Raw genomic sequence first — 14,339 nt, 5'->3', positions numbered from 1 at the left:
TTTCATTACCTTGGGCTGGCGTTATCAGTACATCAGATGTCTGATTCATGTCACCGTGTGGAAGGAACCTTTTTTTTCGGCGTTCGGAGGCACATAATACCGGAAGTGCAGTAGACCTCGGCCGAGCTTACGAGAAACGTTTCAGTCCATGATCAATCAAAGATCAGACTCTGCACAGTGGAAATGGAAACTGCCTGTTTGAGACTCTTTGGTTCAGCTGTTTTGGGTTGAACTTGCACACTGAAGTAGGAACCACTACAGGCCTGAAATGAAAAGCCAAAAATAACTCCAATTTTTTTGTTAGAGGAGGTATTTTATGTCAGAGTGGCAAAATCAGCTTTAAAGCTAATTCAGGATCTTATGAGACGCTAATGAGAGGTAAATAGATCCAAGATATTTTAATGTAGAGGCACCAGCGAAGAGGGAAATGACCGCGACAGCAATCTGTCCATTTAGGTGACGTGAGCACTGGAACTCACTCAGTACTGATCTGATGGATGGAAAATTACGAGGATGATGTTGAGAGACATTGTTTGTTGAAGCTGAAAACACAAAACATAGCTAAGTTTGCGTCGATGAAACGTCTTTGAGGATGGTTTTGATGGTTCTCGCTGATGTTCTGCAAATGTCTGTACCGCACAGGCGAGCCACATCCTGGAAGCTGATCTCAAAGTTTGATAATTAATGTTAAGGAAATGTTGTTTGCATGTGTTAATAAAGCAGCTCAAGGCTTTGAGAGGCAGAGCCAAGATTTCAAGTGGGGCCCCTCTTTTAAAACGAGTGACCTTTACGAGAAAAGAGAGGTTGAATAAACCAAGATTATGGAATGGAAACGCAAGGATTAGTAAGTGAAATTCATCTTCGTGCTTTGTTTGTTTGAATATTTGGTCCTCGTTCATACCTAATCTATGTACTGAGTGCTTTATTTGTTAGTTAAGTTTGTGAGAAGGTTTTTTTCTTACCTTGAACAGCAGCAACCGGTATAAACTTCTAGAACTGCGTGTATCAGCGCTGAGGTTGTGACAACAGAATTGATGAAGGAAAAATTTCAACCAACCAAAAGACTTTTCTCTTGAAATCTCGCCACGGCAGAGCGTTGTTGTGCAGGGAGGTACTGCTTATCTGAAGTGTATTGCTTCTCTGGAAGTAAATTACAGTCCTCCGCGCTGCATCTGTGCTGCAGCAGAAGACATTAACTGTGGAAAAGCTTCTTAAGCGATTGGCAGTGAGCTGGTCTGAAGTATGATTTAGTGGCTACACGATTGTCCACTCAGTCATCCGACGGCATTAGCGTAGTGTTTTCCTGAGGAGGGTGGAAGCACTTTTTTTTTTTATAGAAACCCAGATGTTGCTGAGGGAATTTCTTCACATTTGGCACAAATGTTGACTTGTTTAGATCTTCGGTGCGACTGGGTTGAAGATGTTGAAGACAGCCTAAAGCTTCTTTGCAGCAACATCCATGTTTGAAGCATTGCAGTCCACCACAGGCTCGTTGGGTCTGCTAATATTGAGCTTCAGGTGATTGTTGTTGCACCATGTGATGAAGCTCTCTATCAGTCGTGTGTACTCATGGAGGCGTACAATTGTGTTCACTATTATCTGACATTTCATAGGCACAATTACAATCCAAGAACATAAACAACAGATGAATCAGGGATGGAAATAAATACCAGTTGCAGCTCTAGAATTCTTTTTTTAGCTTTATAAATTAAGATACTACTATAACATAATAGCCTGCAAGGCAGTAACTTGTCATCTCATTTGCATGTTTAAGGTCTGACCCTGAAGACTCGACATTATGAGGCTCCCGACGTGGGCGCCGACACTTGACCTGAATATGTCCACTGTGTCTCTTTTCTTTTCCATGCTCTTTCCGTTTTGGCCGTACCCATCTCTGCTTCTCCACCTATGCACAGCACATCACGCATGATAATGGGATTCAATGTGTCAGTTAAAGAGGCAGCCGGGTCTGGCTCATGTGATTATTTTTGCGAGCGGGGCTGATGAGGAACAACCAGACCTGCCAGTTGCTGCCTTTAATTCTTGTTTGATCAGACGATAAGAATCAGGGCGATAACAGCAAGTGGAAACGGTCTCTGGATTCTGTCAAAGTGCCGCATTGAGTGGACTCTGGTGTTCCTGCAGCCGCTCAGATGACGACAGGGAGGGAACCCTGATGACGCACACACACACACGCACATGAACACACGCACACACACCCCTCCTAAATGAGAAAAAGCACTGAGGCTTGAAGATGCCCTCTTTCGCTCTCCCCCTCTCACTGCCCCTCATCATTTTACTCCGTACATAGCAGTACAGCATCCTCGTCTTCTCCTCCTCTCCCCCTTTTATCTTCCATCACTACTTCTCAGCGCTCCTCCTAATTCATCATTATGTCTTGTCGTCCAGATAAAGCCCGACTACGTAACGATTTGTCGAGCAGGTGTCCTTGACTGCCCTGCCCCGTTTCGTTCCGTTCGCTTTTTGTTCTCGCAAAGTTTCCCAGCCAAACTTCTCATACTTTCTGTGAAGTTAGTCGCTCAAAAGGCGAGGACGGCCTTAAATCAACTCGGGCTGAACACCTTTTGTCAGCTCCTGAATGCTAGTTTTTCAGCAAGGTCACACCAAAGTCTTGCAAAAAAAGAAAAAAGGATGTTTGACATTGTGCTGCCTGATTGAATGGCTTTCGGCAAATCAATAGCTTTCAGTGAATAGTCAGAACCTTGTTTTGGTTCATCTGTTATGTATAAACAACTCTTAGTGTTCCTGCTCCTACGTGGCAAGTTAGTCAGTTAACAAGAGTGTGCAATGGAAAATGAACTTCATTATGCAAGCCGGATGGACTTTGCTCTGAGACACACACGCACAATCTTCTGGTTACAATAAAAAAAAAATCTATTGCCTAGGCTTATCTGCATGCAGGCACACGCAAACATAAGCGCGCACACACCATCATTCACATATTATTGAGTGTGAGTCACAAAGTTGTGTTTATGCACATTAATTGAGCCTCTCCAGAAGGTTTTAACACAAATTAAAATGGATCCTTCGTCTTTGCAGTGGCTAACAGACCTTGTTACAGTATGATTGCCTCTGCAGGCCCAGGAGGGATGTTTGGTGTGTGCGTGTGCATTTGAACGTGTGTGTGTGTGCATGTGCAGCAGTGCTCAGAGGAAGTAAATCAGAGATTGTTAGTGATGTTTCTGTGCGGTTTGTGTGTGTGTGTGTGTTTGTGTGTGTGTGTTGGGGGTTGGTAGCATTTGACTGAGGTGCCCGTCAAGCGGGTATCCTCCTATCTGAGTTTATCATCAACAGAAGCTAATGTTGATGGCAGCAGCAGTTTAGGTGGCTCGGGGTGATGGTTGGTACACAGACACACACACAAAAGCACACATACACACACACACACACACACACACACACACACAGGCTCGGAGATGGTTTACAGCCCAATTACCCAGCCTGCCTCTGTGCTAGAAGGGGCCTCTAAATCTTTGGATTGTATTGTACACAATATAACCTCTGATTCTCTCTCGCCCAGCGGCGGAATAGTTCACCTCACTGCTCTGTTTTCATGGGATGCTTTTAGCTATCTTTTATTTCTCCATCAAGAGTTTTTCATTTCAAATGATTCATTTTGCATCATTAAAAGAGTGTTCAGGTATACAGTAGTCATATTTTTGCAGTCCTGGACACCATTGTTTTCAGTTATGAATATCTTGCTCAGCAAATTTGTGGCTGCATACAATAAACTCCAACACAGCAAGAGGAAGGAGCAGTGAGACCATCAGGCATCAGACATTTAACAACAGTGATGTAAGTTGTTTAAATCAGGGGTTAACGTTTTAAGTTAAGTGTGTTAGCTAGCTTGTTGCTACGGTTGTAGCAACACAGCTACCACAGATTGAGCAGCTAATTGGGGGATGATGTACTGATTACCTTGTCTGCTGATGACCTACTTGAGTTCAAAGTGTCCTGTTGTTGGAGGGGGGATGGTGGAAGATGCAGCACAGATACACATTGCAATTACCACATGAATATCTTGTCAGGTTATTTATTATTCAGCTTTTTTTTCACCAAATTCTAAAGTTCCCTTGTATCTCAGTGGCGTATGCGTCATGGCCTGGTTCAGATCGTCTGCCAAAGGCTCGGAAACAACTGAAGTAACCGCTTTGGAGGTAAAACTGAAAGTTGGTGCACTTAAAATGTTGTAATTATCCCTCATTTCTCAGGAAATCTGTGTGCACACAAAATTATAATAAGTGGTAAGAAGTGTTTTGAGAACGACCCGGCTCTCAGCACTTACCCCGGGGTGAGTACAATGTACTTGTACCAACAAAAATCATGGCCAAAATTACAAAAATGAGACATAGCTTGTGTGAAACCAGTGTTTTTTTTTTTAGTAATTATTTAAGAATGCTGTATATAAGGTACTCCACTGCAAATATTTTCATTGCAAAGTACTTGCTTTAGTCTTTTTTGGCCGCTCCAGGCACCGGTAGTGCAACCAGATGCACATAAAAATCCAAGCGACGGCTGGCTTGACCAGGTTATCACAAATGACCGCTCACTTGACTGCAGTTTTCCTTACTAGCTAGGCTCTTCACGTGCTTGCTAATAATGTAACTGAAGAGTTGCGTTGTGTTCAGAGCACATCATTTGTGCAGAGATGTTCAAGATACTAAGAATTCACAAACTCCGGACTGATTCAGTTCAGAAATTCGTCCAGCTGTCTTTATGGAAGGGAAAAGACCAACAACCCTTCCTCCTGGGCGTGATCATGTTTCATTCAGAGTATTCCTGAATGATATGTAACGATGTGTAACATTACCCAGCCAATCACCAGCATTATTAGCAGACACTGATGAGATTTACTTCTCAGGTATCGACATTTGGTACTTAATGACGAGGCATTTTTTGATACTTGACAGTACTGAAGCAGGTAGGTCGGTGACGTAGAAGTATAGAAGTTTGGTACCCGGCCCTGGAGGCACTCAAAGCTCATATTGTGATGGGCTGCCACAAAAAAATCAATTTAAGGGAAACACTGTTGCCTTTTTAGAAGGACTTCATAGTGCCACATAATGTGTAAGAGTGTGTCAGGTCAGACTGATGTTGATATGTGAATGAAAACATCAATACAGGACACAACCTGTGTGTGTGTGTGTGCAATGAGCATGACAAGTCCAAATATCAGTGGGTTTCATCATCCCAGAACGGACTAAAAACCCACCAGACTTGAACCAAATGCCCCTCAGACTTATGATCCATCCATCTTTTCACTTCATGCCCCTCCTCCATCCATTCATGGCTGCTATGGGCCCTAGTTGTCATGGTTACCGTGTCCTTGCCGTCGCTAAGCCCTGATAGCGACTTGTGCCTCCAGGAGCGAAAAGGTTTATGATAGTGCATATACATATAAGAGCAGACACACAAATGCACACACTCCTCAGAAATCCTCGCTGGTCATGTCATTTTCATTCATATATCAGTCTGGCTTCAAACGCACACACACACACACACACACACACACACTTAGTACAGTAGTGCTACTCCTACAGAGTCAGCACCATTAATCATCCAGTGTGTCTGTGTGAGTGTGTGTGTATGTGTGTGTGTGTGTGTGTGCACATGCATATTGTCTTATAGATAAGTCTGTGTATTCTCAAACGTCTCTGATATTAGAGTCATAAGCTGCATTGCTGACCTTTAAAGGCCAATATAATATATTACTTCCAGAGTAAATGCAGATAAATGCATTCTCCTGCTGTGTGTGTGTGTGTGTGTGTGTGTGTGTGTGTGAGTGTTGGGGGGGGGGGGGTCTGCCATCTAGCTGCATATAGGAAGTGGAGTTTGAAGGCACAGAACTGCTCTGTTTGTGAAGACGAGGCTGGCGAACGTTACCTGGAAGCATCCTGTGAAGGATGCGTCCTCTGTGCTCGTGTGTGGCCTTGCCTCTGGTACCACCTCTTGTCTTACAAAGAGGATGCTGGGAGATGGAGACAGAGGAACACAGTTGCCATAGTTTCACGCTTCTCCCTCTCAATGTCGATCAAGGAAAATGTTCCAGCCTCTCATCCTTCATCGTTCTCATTAACATGGATGATGATGGTGTTTGTTTTCTGTCTCTTGTTTTACTAAAATCTCTGCTGCTTTCTTTTTTTTATTTTTCCATTAAACAGTTTATCCTTCCAGGTTAATGTCTTGCATTTTGCATTTCATTCTTCCTTTTTTCCCCCTTCATCTGTTTGTCTTTCTCAGCAGTTTGAAACCTTGCCCCCAGGAGCATATAACCTCTGACCTTTGTTGCCATGGCAGCGGTGTCATGCAGCACAGTGTCAGCTCTAACCATAGAGGGATGAATGCAGAAGCACTTAACCTAGGTGCTTTTCAAGGAGCGCTTGTTTTACTTTTCTCCTCAGAGCATTTATTTGGCAGTAATGACACACAGTGCAGTTCAGTTTTTTCTTTCGGTGCAGTTGGTTAACCAGTTCTCAGAGTAAACCACAAAATCTCCCTGGATTCAGCCCTGTTTTTTTTCCTCTCAAGTTGGGAAATTCGCCATCTTCTTTTCCTCCTCCTTAAACCAACTCAGGTTGAGGAGAAAACAAACAAAACAAGCAGTTAGGAGCTCTTAGAAATTAACAAATAAAATAAAACCATTGCTCATTTAGGCAGGTAGCGACAATATATACCGTGCACCTGTAATTGCGTCCACCGGGAGAGATTTGGCGATACCGTTTCCACCATGGAAGCTATCCCTTAAGCCATATTTACACACTGTCATTCACAGCGTATGCACTGCTACACAGCGAGCGAGTGGGCGTGTTGATGACAGTGCACAGAGCCGCTTCATACTCTTTTCTGCTCGCCTGTATATTGCTTTCCACGCTTTTGTTGACATTGCTGATGCGTCCGTATACATGTGGTTTTGATATCAAAGCAAAAGCAGTCATCATTACAGACGAGGCCTCCTCCTCCTCCTCCTGCACGCCGCAGGTGCCACCCCTCGCCTAAACCAAAGAGTATTTCCAGTAAGTGAGAACGGGTCTGACAAGGACAAAAGATGAGTTGATGGAAGCAGCGTTAGATTTATTCCTCCTCCCCGGGTGATGCCATTCATTGTTCGGCATCTCAGCGTTGACACCTGATTGTGAACTTTACCATTGAATTTACTCTTTGTGTCAGTAGAATTAACTCATCTCAATTCAACATTGAGTGCTTGGACTTGAATTTTAAGAGAAAAATGGGCTTCAGGAGGAATTTCCTTCACACTGACTTAACATAGTCTGACATGGCCAAAAGCAGGGCTCCAAATTTCCACCAGCCACCAGACAAATTTGTCATATTTGCAGGAGCTTTGGCGAGTACACAAGTCGTCTTCATTTACTCCCTTAAATCTGAACTCAGTCCACAACAACATGTTGATTTTTGCTTCGTACGTCTTCATTTTGTCACCTTATTCATTTACATTAAAATGAAAAGTGTATTCAAGTTAAATCCAGTGAGAATTGGCCCTGCTCTGCAGTGCCCCACAGCTCTACGGAGCATTTTAGCTTCTTTCAGCCCTCAGCTTCACTATTTTGGTTAAGTCTCGACTGTCTGATCCCCTTTATGTGCAGCCACAGAAAGCAGCTTCTTTTATATAACAAGCTTTGATAAACCCAGTGTAAGTAAACTAGCTAGCACCAAACAGCAGAATTACAAAGGTAATGACTAGCTGGTGAGCATAGTGAAGCATTTAGCAGCTAATGAGACAGATATTTCCCTGAGGAGTTGATGGAGACCAAAAAAGAGCTAAAAATAGAGTAAATATTGGACCTAGATTTGCCAAGTGGCCAGAAGCACGTCTGCAAATGAATGCTAATGTGTCTGCTGAATGTGTAAATAAGCAACGGTTTGCTCACACATTTGCCATCTTTTCAGCTTTGTTTCAGTGTGGAGTTTACAGCTGTTGCCTCCAGGTGGCCAAAACAGCAGTCAATACAGCATTAATTAAAAAAAAAAAAAAAAATTCATGAAGGTTTCAGTGAGAAATGTTTGACCAATATTTTTAAAATTAAAGGATTCAAATTTTTGGGCCCTCGAGGACCTGGACTCGATCCAAAAGTGAGCTGTGCATGCTCATCTCACACCCTAAAATCCATTTATAGTCCGTTGGGATCTGTCACCAGAGCACGCAGGAAAAATCAGCGTTCCGGCCTGAAATGACGAAGATTAGAGTGACGTGTTACCTCAGGCTGGAAGGTTAGTTGGCTCTTACAGGATCTGGCCTCACTGGAGGAGAGCAAAGGTGTGGCAGCTCCAGGCTAGTTAACTATTTCCCACAAAATCTTTCAACTCAAGTGTGCCGGCAGAGGAGCTCGCACGTGGACGAGCCTGATAATCGGACATGTTGCGGCACAAGGCGCGAGGTTATCAATGGCGTTTAAGGCCGGAAGGTTCAGGAAGGATGCACCAGTGTTTTGATTCATGTCCGTGCCTGTTTTGAGTGTGCGTTTTTTGGCGAGCGCTCAGGTTGATATTTAAGGAAAGAGGAGAAGCAGGAGAGGGAGGAAGCAGGAAGCATTGAGAAAGATATGAAGCTGCTATTTTCGACTGTGGCTGGTGTGAAGGGTTTGAACTATGAGGGTGGGAATGGTTAGGTGGTGACAGAGAAATAAGATATGACTGATGGAAAGTAGCTCGGGCGATGCTCTTGTTTTTTGTGTGTCTGTGTGTATGCAGGTGTTGCATTGTATTCTGGGCATGGTGATGTAGCATGCTACTCATTTCCACTGCAGCGAGCCAGCATAGCTTTAACTCTGATGACCTCATTGTTTATATTACCAGCATCCACTTGTTTTCTTCCTCCGTCTCATCTCTGTCTCTCCCACTTACCCCCTCCTGCCTTTTCTGTCCCTCATTTTTTTTATTATTTATTTATTGACCCAAGCTGCCACTGTGGATAGGAAACAAGGCCGTTATGGCCTCGTGTCAACTGGCCCCGCGCTGAACTGCCTATCATCTTACTGCTGTTCTTGCTGCTGCTATTAATATTACAGATGCCAACACAGGATTTCCTGTAGCATCTGTGCTAATCCTGCGCCACCTCTGGTACATTTCCTGTTGCATCCACCTTCAGCTTGTCTGATATAAAAGTTGCATCTGTGCCAGTTGAGGCGGGTGTCTGTCAATGATGCCATTTGGTGCAGTGTGTTACGAGGTTTTCTTCATAATATGGTTAAAAAAAAAATCATGTTTCTGTTATTTTGACGGATATTATGATTGCGACGTGACTCACAATTAGTGGGAATGATAATTCTTTCTTAATATTTTCATTTTCACGCAACAATGTTAAATTCATGATGATGTGGAGTCTGTTCCAAACAAACATCTTCTTTCCAGATGTAAGAAAGCCTGTTTTCTTTGTTACATCTGAAGAACAAGATTTGTAAGCGAGGCCATCTCTGCAGCACTACAATCGTTCATTATAAAGCTGTTTTATCTACCTGTGTGTGTGTGTGTGTGTGTGGACACCATGGACGTAATTGGATGAGCAGATGAGACAGATGGTACAGTCTGCTAAATGATGGGTATTAACCCCAGCGTTGGCCTCCACCCATGGGTCAGGGGTCCAAACATGTCACCTCTCCACAGTGACAGACAACCTGTGACTCGTCACAAACCTCTCACCCAGCCTAATGCCCGGAGATGAAGCTCTTGTCTCTCATCTTTCCGTGGGATGACAGAGATAATCACATTAAGAAGTGAGGGATTAAGACCTTCTTTGTTCCTGATGAGCCTTCGGTTTGGTCTGCCAGCTTCAACCTGAGCGTTTTCTCCGTTCCTCTCTTCTTTCATGACGTTCTTTAAATCCGTTCTCCCCCTGCCTGCCCCCGGTTAAGCCAGTGTTAAAGCACCGTGATGGGATGTCTGGGGATTGCACTGGGACCAGGTGAATGTCCATATGCAGCGCCGCCTCTTCCCAGTCCCTCTTTCGTGCCGGCCCTTCAGCCACGGCTGTCACAGCAGGTGTTGCTAGAGGGCAAAAAGAGAAAGCGAGAGAACGGAAGGCACGGGGGGAAAGGACAGAGTGAAGGTGGACAGATGGAGAGGCTGTCGGGCGAAGTGGAAAGAAGGTGTGTCGCAGGAACAGCCTGTTCATCAAAGGGGGAATAAAAAAGATAATGAGCGGAAAAAGAAACGAGCTGAATGAATGAGTCAGACCTGCCCTTCAAAATATGGCGGCACTCCTTGGAAGCTGCCTTCAGAGTCGATGAAGCAGTGATAGAGGTTGAGGCGGATGAAAACGGGACATTCCTGTCACTCAGCTGACGGAGCTGGGGGCCCGGCTGCGGACATATATGGACACTCATGCACAGAGACACAAGTGTTCGGACAGTGAGACACACGAAGCATCTTTTGGTATCTGTGTGCTAATAAAAATATAGTTCAGGCTGTCTGTAATGCATCAAGTAAGAGTTTTTACAAAAGTCCATCGAGTTAATGATGTTTGCTAGAAGGGTTTTCTGCCTTTGGACAGCCGGGCCGTCACAGAGTGGGACGTCAGCAGGTGCTTTAATCTGCATTTGTTCTCATAAAGTCTGCAATTGTAAATGTCAGGATGGTCGTTAAGAAACGTAATTGATAAGATTTGTTCGTCTGAGTGATTTTCCTGATGAACGAATAATCAAAGCAAGTGACATGCTGGAGGAGAGAGGAAACGATTGGATGATTGATCGATTGAAAATGACTACTATTTTAATGATTGATTAGTGGTTTGAGGAAAAATAGCAGACAGTCACCACTTCCTGCTCTTTCAATGAGATAATTGAATGTTTTTTTCTGTTACATTGTTATAAACTGATTATCTTTTGGATTTTGGAGAAAACAGAATGAGGACCTCTTGTCATCTTGTTCAGTGCCATTATCGATTCTGCTCATCTGTCCCATTCTTTGTCGGTTCCTTTACTGATTCCCGATCAGTTTTCTAAGTGGATAATATTAAACCAACACAGGTTTTCAGTATCACCGCAACTGTTTCATTGTCAGTCATCCATTCTTATCAACCTGCAGCACCCGTTTGTCTGTCATCATCTAAAATGTATGAAATGAGAGAGTATTTGCACAGCATTCATTTTCATTTAATCTTTCTAACCTTATCATCACAGGATATTTAGCCTCGCTAATGGACGTGCAGCTCGGTTGGGAACCAGTGGCTCTCGTGCGTCGACTGTCAAACACATTCCTGGAGTTTAAGCTCATGTTGAATAAAAAGTTTCAGCATCATGCTGGCGTTTCCACTCTGACTCCATGCTGCTACTTTCCAGCAGCGTTGACGCATGAGTTTGATATCATTGTTTTGCAATACGCAGATATTAGAAAAACATCCCGACACTTATCAGAGGAACTGATGAGCTCGGAGGCAGATGATTCTGATGGATCAGACAGTTTGGAGCCGGTTCTCAACTGAAACCATTTCTCCACTCCTTTGTGTGTTGACCGTTTTTCCTGCAAGAGCCGACTGATCGAGAATATAGTTGGCAGATTAATTGATAATGAAATGTTGTCAGTTGCTGCCCTAGAGAATTAGTGTGATAAATTATTAATCATGAATCAAGTATTCTTCTTCTCTTCAGATTATAATGTACAATCTTCAGTCACAGTCTAAGTAGTGCTGCAGAGTATCTACAGTACACACATACATGCAGTGTATTTTACCCGTGTGTGTGCGTGTGTGCGTGCGCTCACACAGACAGTCGAGTGTAGGATATTTGTTTTCACAGTAATGAGACTGGACCACATTCGCTTGGATGGATGTTTAGACTGCTCTGTCTCCCTCCATGTACACTGGTCATTTATGCCGTCTCCTCTCTGGACTTTCTCTCTTTTTTTTCTCCTCCCCTCTGTTCCAACAGTCAGAGCTGTCATGCATTTGAAAGCGTGCAGGTGCCGCTGCTCCATTTTCCAGGAAAGAGGAGAAGCTACAGCGAGGGACGGAGACAAATGCTGTGATTGTCTCGTGTTCTTTGAGTGAACTTCTCCGCTTTCGTGCCATTGTGACAGCTCCTTGTCTTTTTTTAACTCATCCAGTCTTTTTTTTTTTCTCGCTCTCTGTTTCAAACCTCATGTTCTCCTGCAGCATGTCAGGCCTCCAGCGTGACCTTTCCTGCTGCGATCGGGCAGTTTTTGAGCAGCAGACGAGCCGTCCTGTCTTCCTTTTTATCTCTCTTGCTTTAATTGATGTCAGAACCAACAGTGAGGTTTGCAAGAGACATGAGCGAACAATGTGAACATGCCCTTACTTGGCCAGGAAGCTCATGTCTCGAGCCCGGGCTGCTGGCCTGGCTGCAGACCAGCACTGGCCCCTTGTGTTTATCTAAGAGCATTACAGCAGCGGGTCTTTCTGTGACAGGAGATACATCTGCTTCCTATCTGTCAGGAAGACAAGTTTACTGAAGGTGCAAGTGCAGACTCACATACAGCGTCTGATTGCAGCCTATGCATTTGATTCATGCCCATGCATTTGTTTTGATTTGCTGGAGTTTAGCCGGATGAGCTTCAAAAGGAAAATGCAAACTTCAAACGGGATTGACATTTTCTCTCAGATTCTTGTCAAGCGTGCATCAGCTTGCAATCGGTGTCCTCCCCTTCTCTGTTCTCTGGTGCCAGTGCCAGCAGAGGCTTGTGTAATCATACAGAGTGCCTAATTATGCAAAGTGAAGAAGCTTTGTTCAACTTCACATCAAAGTGTGTAAAGCGGTTGACTCCTCTGTGCTCCTGCGACAGCGCCTTTCCCCCTCGTCTTCCTCTGTTCACTTCAACACTCCCTGCCCCTGCTTCTCTCTCTCTCCCAATGAGAAAACACTTCCTAAGAGCCACTTCCTGCCACTCTGGAACCATTTCTGTCCCCAGCCAAACGGTCTGCTGCTCATATTCATTCTCAAAACCTCACTTCCCATTTTGGTGTGTGTGCACGTAGATTGTATCTCTGTCACTGTGGTATTGCACACTGAAGATGTTAGCTAACCCTGACACAGCAGCTCTGTATTTGTAAGACTGTGAGTGTCACAGAGACTCACTGACACCACTGACATGGAAACGTCTGCCCACAGACATGTGGAGGCTCTTATTTCGCACCAAAACCCGCACACAACAGGCAAGTGGCCGCTTTTCTCTTGTGTTTCTCATTAACCTCCAGTGGATGTGAAGTGAGCGTCTCGGCGAGAGCGTGGGTGGTGCCTGGGTGATGGATGTGTTGGGGTCTGGGGACGAAGCTTCAGGCAGCTGTGTGATATTTTGGGAGGAGAGGAAGGGGTCTCCTTTGGGCGGGTGGATGTGATGCAGAGCTGCAGTCTTCTCAGCTGTGAACTGAGAGGAAACGCAGTAGGACGTGTTTAACCTCCACCTCCTCTAGCCCTGAAATGTGTACACGGTTTTTAATTGAGCCTAGCCTAGCGGTGTTAGGTTGTTGTAAACAGTCAAACTATTCAGTCAAGCCATCTTAATGTGCGAAAGCCTTTAAATTAATTAAATAATACACATATTTCAGAGACCATGGGCAGTACCCGAAAATGACATCATTAAACTGTCTGCACTCGCTCATTTCTGGATACTTATACGTTCTGAATATTGCGAGCACCTTCACATGTGATTCGTTTGGTGAAACTCAAGCAGCTATGCTTGGAAACGCAGCTCCCCACCGCTAGCGCACACACGTTTAAATTAGCGAGCACTAAGGAAGTGAGTTCGGTTCGAGAAAAGAGGAAGCGAGAAGGAGGAGGAAAGAGGGCTTTCCTGTCACATTAGTGTAGCAACCATCAGCGTCTCGCCCTTTTCTACCCTCCTCTGTGTGTGTGAATGTGTGTGTGAGTTGTACCTTCATGTATACTTGTGAATTCATGTCCAGTATTTCTGTAAAAGGGGACAAAAGCGTTGTATTGATGTTCACCCCATGCAAAACCAAGTATGCCTTGTGTAACTTATTTTAACTTCTCCATTCCAACACAACCATCCTCCCCCTCAGAACGAGCCACATATCACCTGGATAGAGAGGGACTTTGCCAATATTAGAGCCCAGGTAAGCTCTGACACCTCGACCGTACGGCCGCTTTATATCAGGCCACGCTAAGCAAACACACTCTCCAGCTTTGTGTTGCTCACAGAAACATCTGAGTTTCATCCGCTTTTGCATTTTTCTCTCTCTGCCTCCTGGAGACTGAATTCACCAATCAAAACAGAAATTGCTCAAATCAACCTTTTTCTCCCTGCGAGCGTGGACTGCAATGCGGTGTAATCAGACGCGTGTGTGTGTGTGTGTGTGTGTGTGTGTGTGTGTGTGTGTGTGAAAAGTAGGT

General features: G+C 44.4%; 1 protein-coding gene across 3 annotated transcripts in view; it reads left to right on the top strand.

Moving 5' to 3' along the window:
• rps6ka1 (ribosomal protein S6 kinase a, polypeptide 1) overlaps nt 1-14,339 on the top strand; it is a 53,123-nt gene that overhangs the window by 26,776 nt on the left and 12,008 nt on the right. Inside the window, exon 1 of one of the 3 annotated variants that reach the window (XM_076748051.1) lies at nt 14,013-14,062. The exons of the other annotated variants lie outside the window; for them this stretch is intronic. The gene's annotated coding sequence lies outside the window, so the exon portion shown is untranslated. Of the gene's footprint in view, nt 1-14,012; nt 14,063-14,339 lie in introns of those variants that run through there. 3 annotated transcript variants of the gene reach the window in all.

This window comes from Chaetodon auriga, chromosome 14 (assembly GCF_051107435.1).
Source record: "Chaetodon auriga isolate fChaAug3 chromosome 14, fChaAug3.hap1, whole genome shotgun sequence".
NCBI classification, from domain to species: Eukaryota; Metazoa; Chordata; class Actinopteri; order Chaetodontiformes; family Chaetodontidae; genus Chaetodon; species Chaetodon auriga.
The sequence above is the reverse complement of the archived record's forward strand: the minus strand, read 5'-3'. Positions and strand labels throughout refer to the sequence as shown.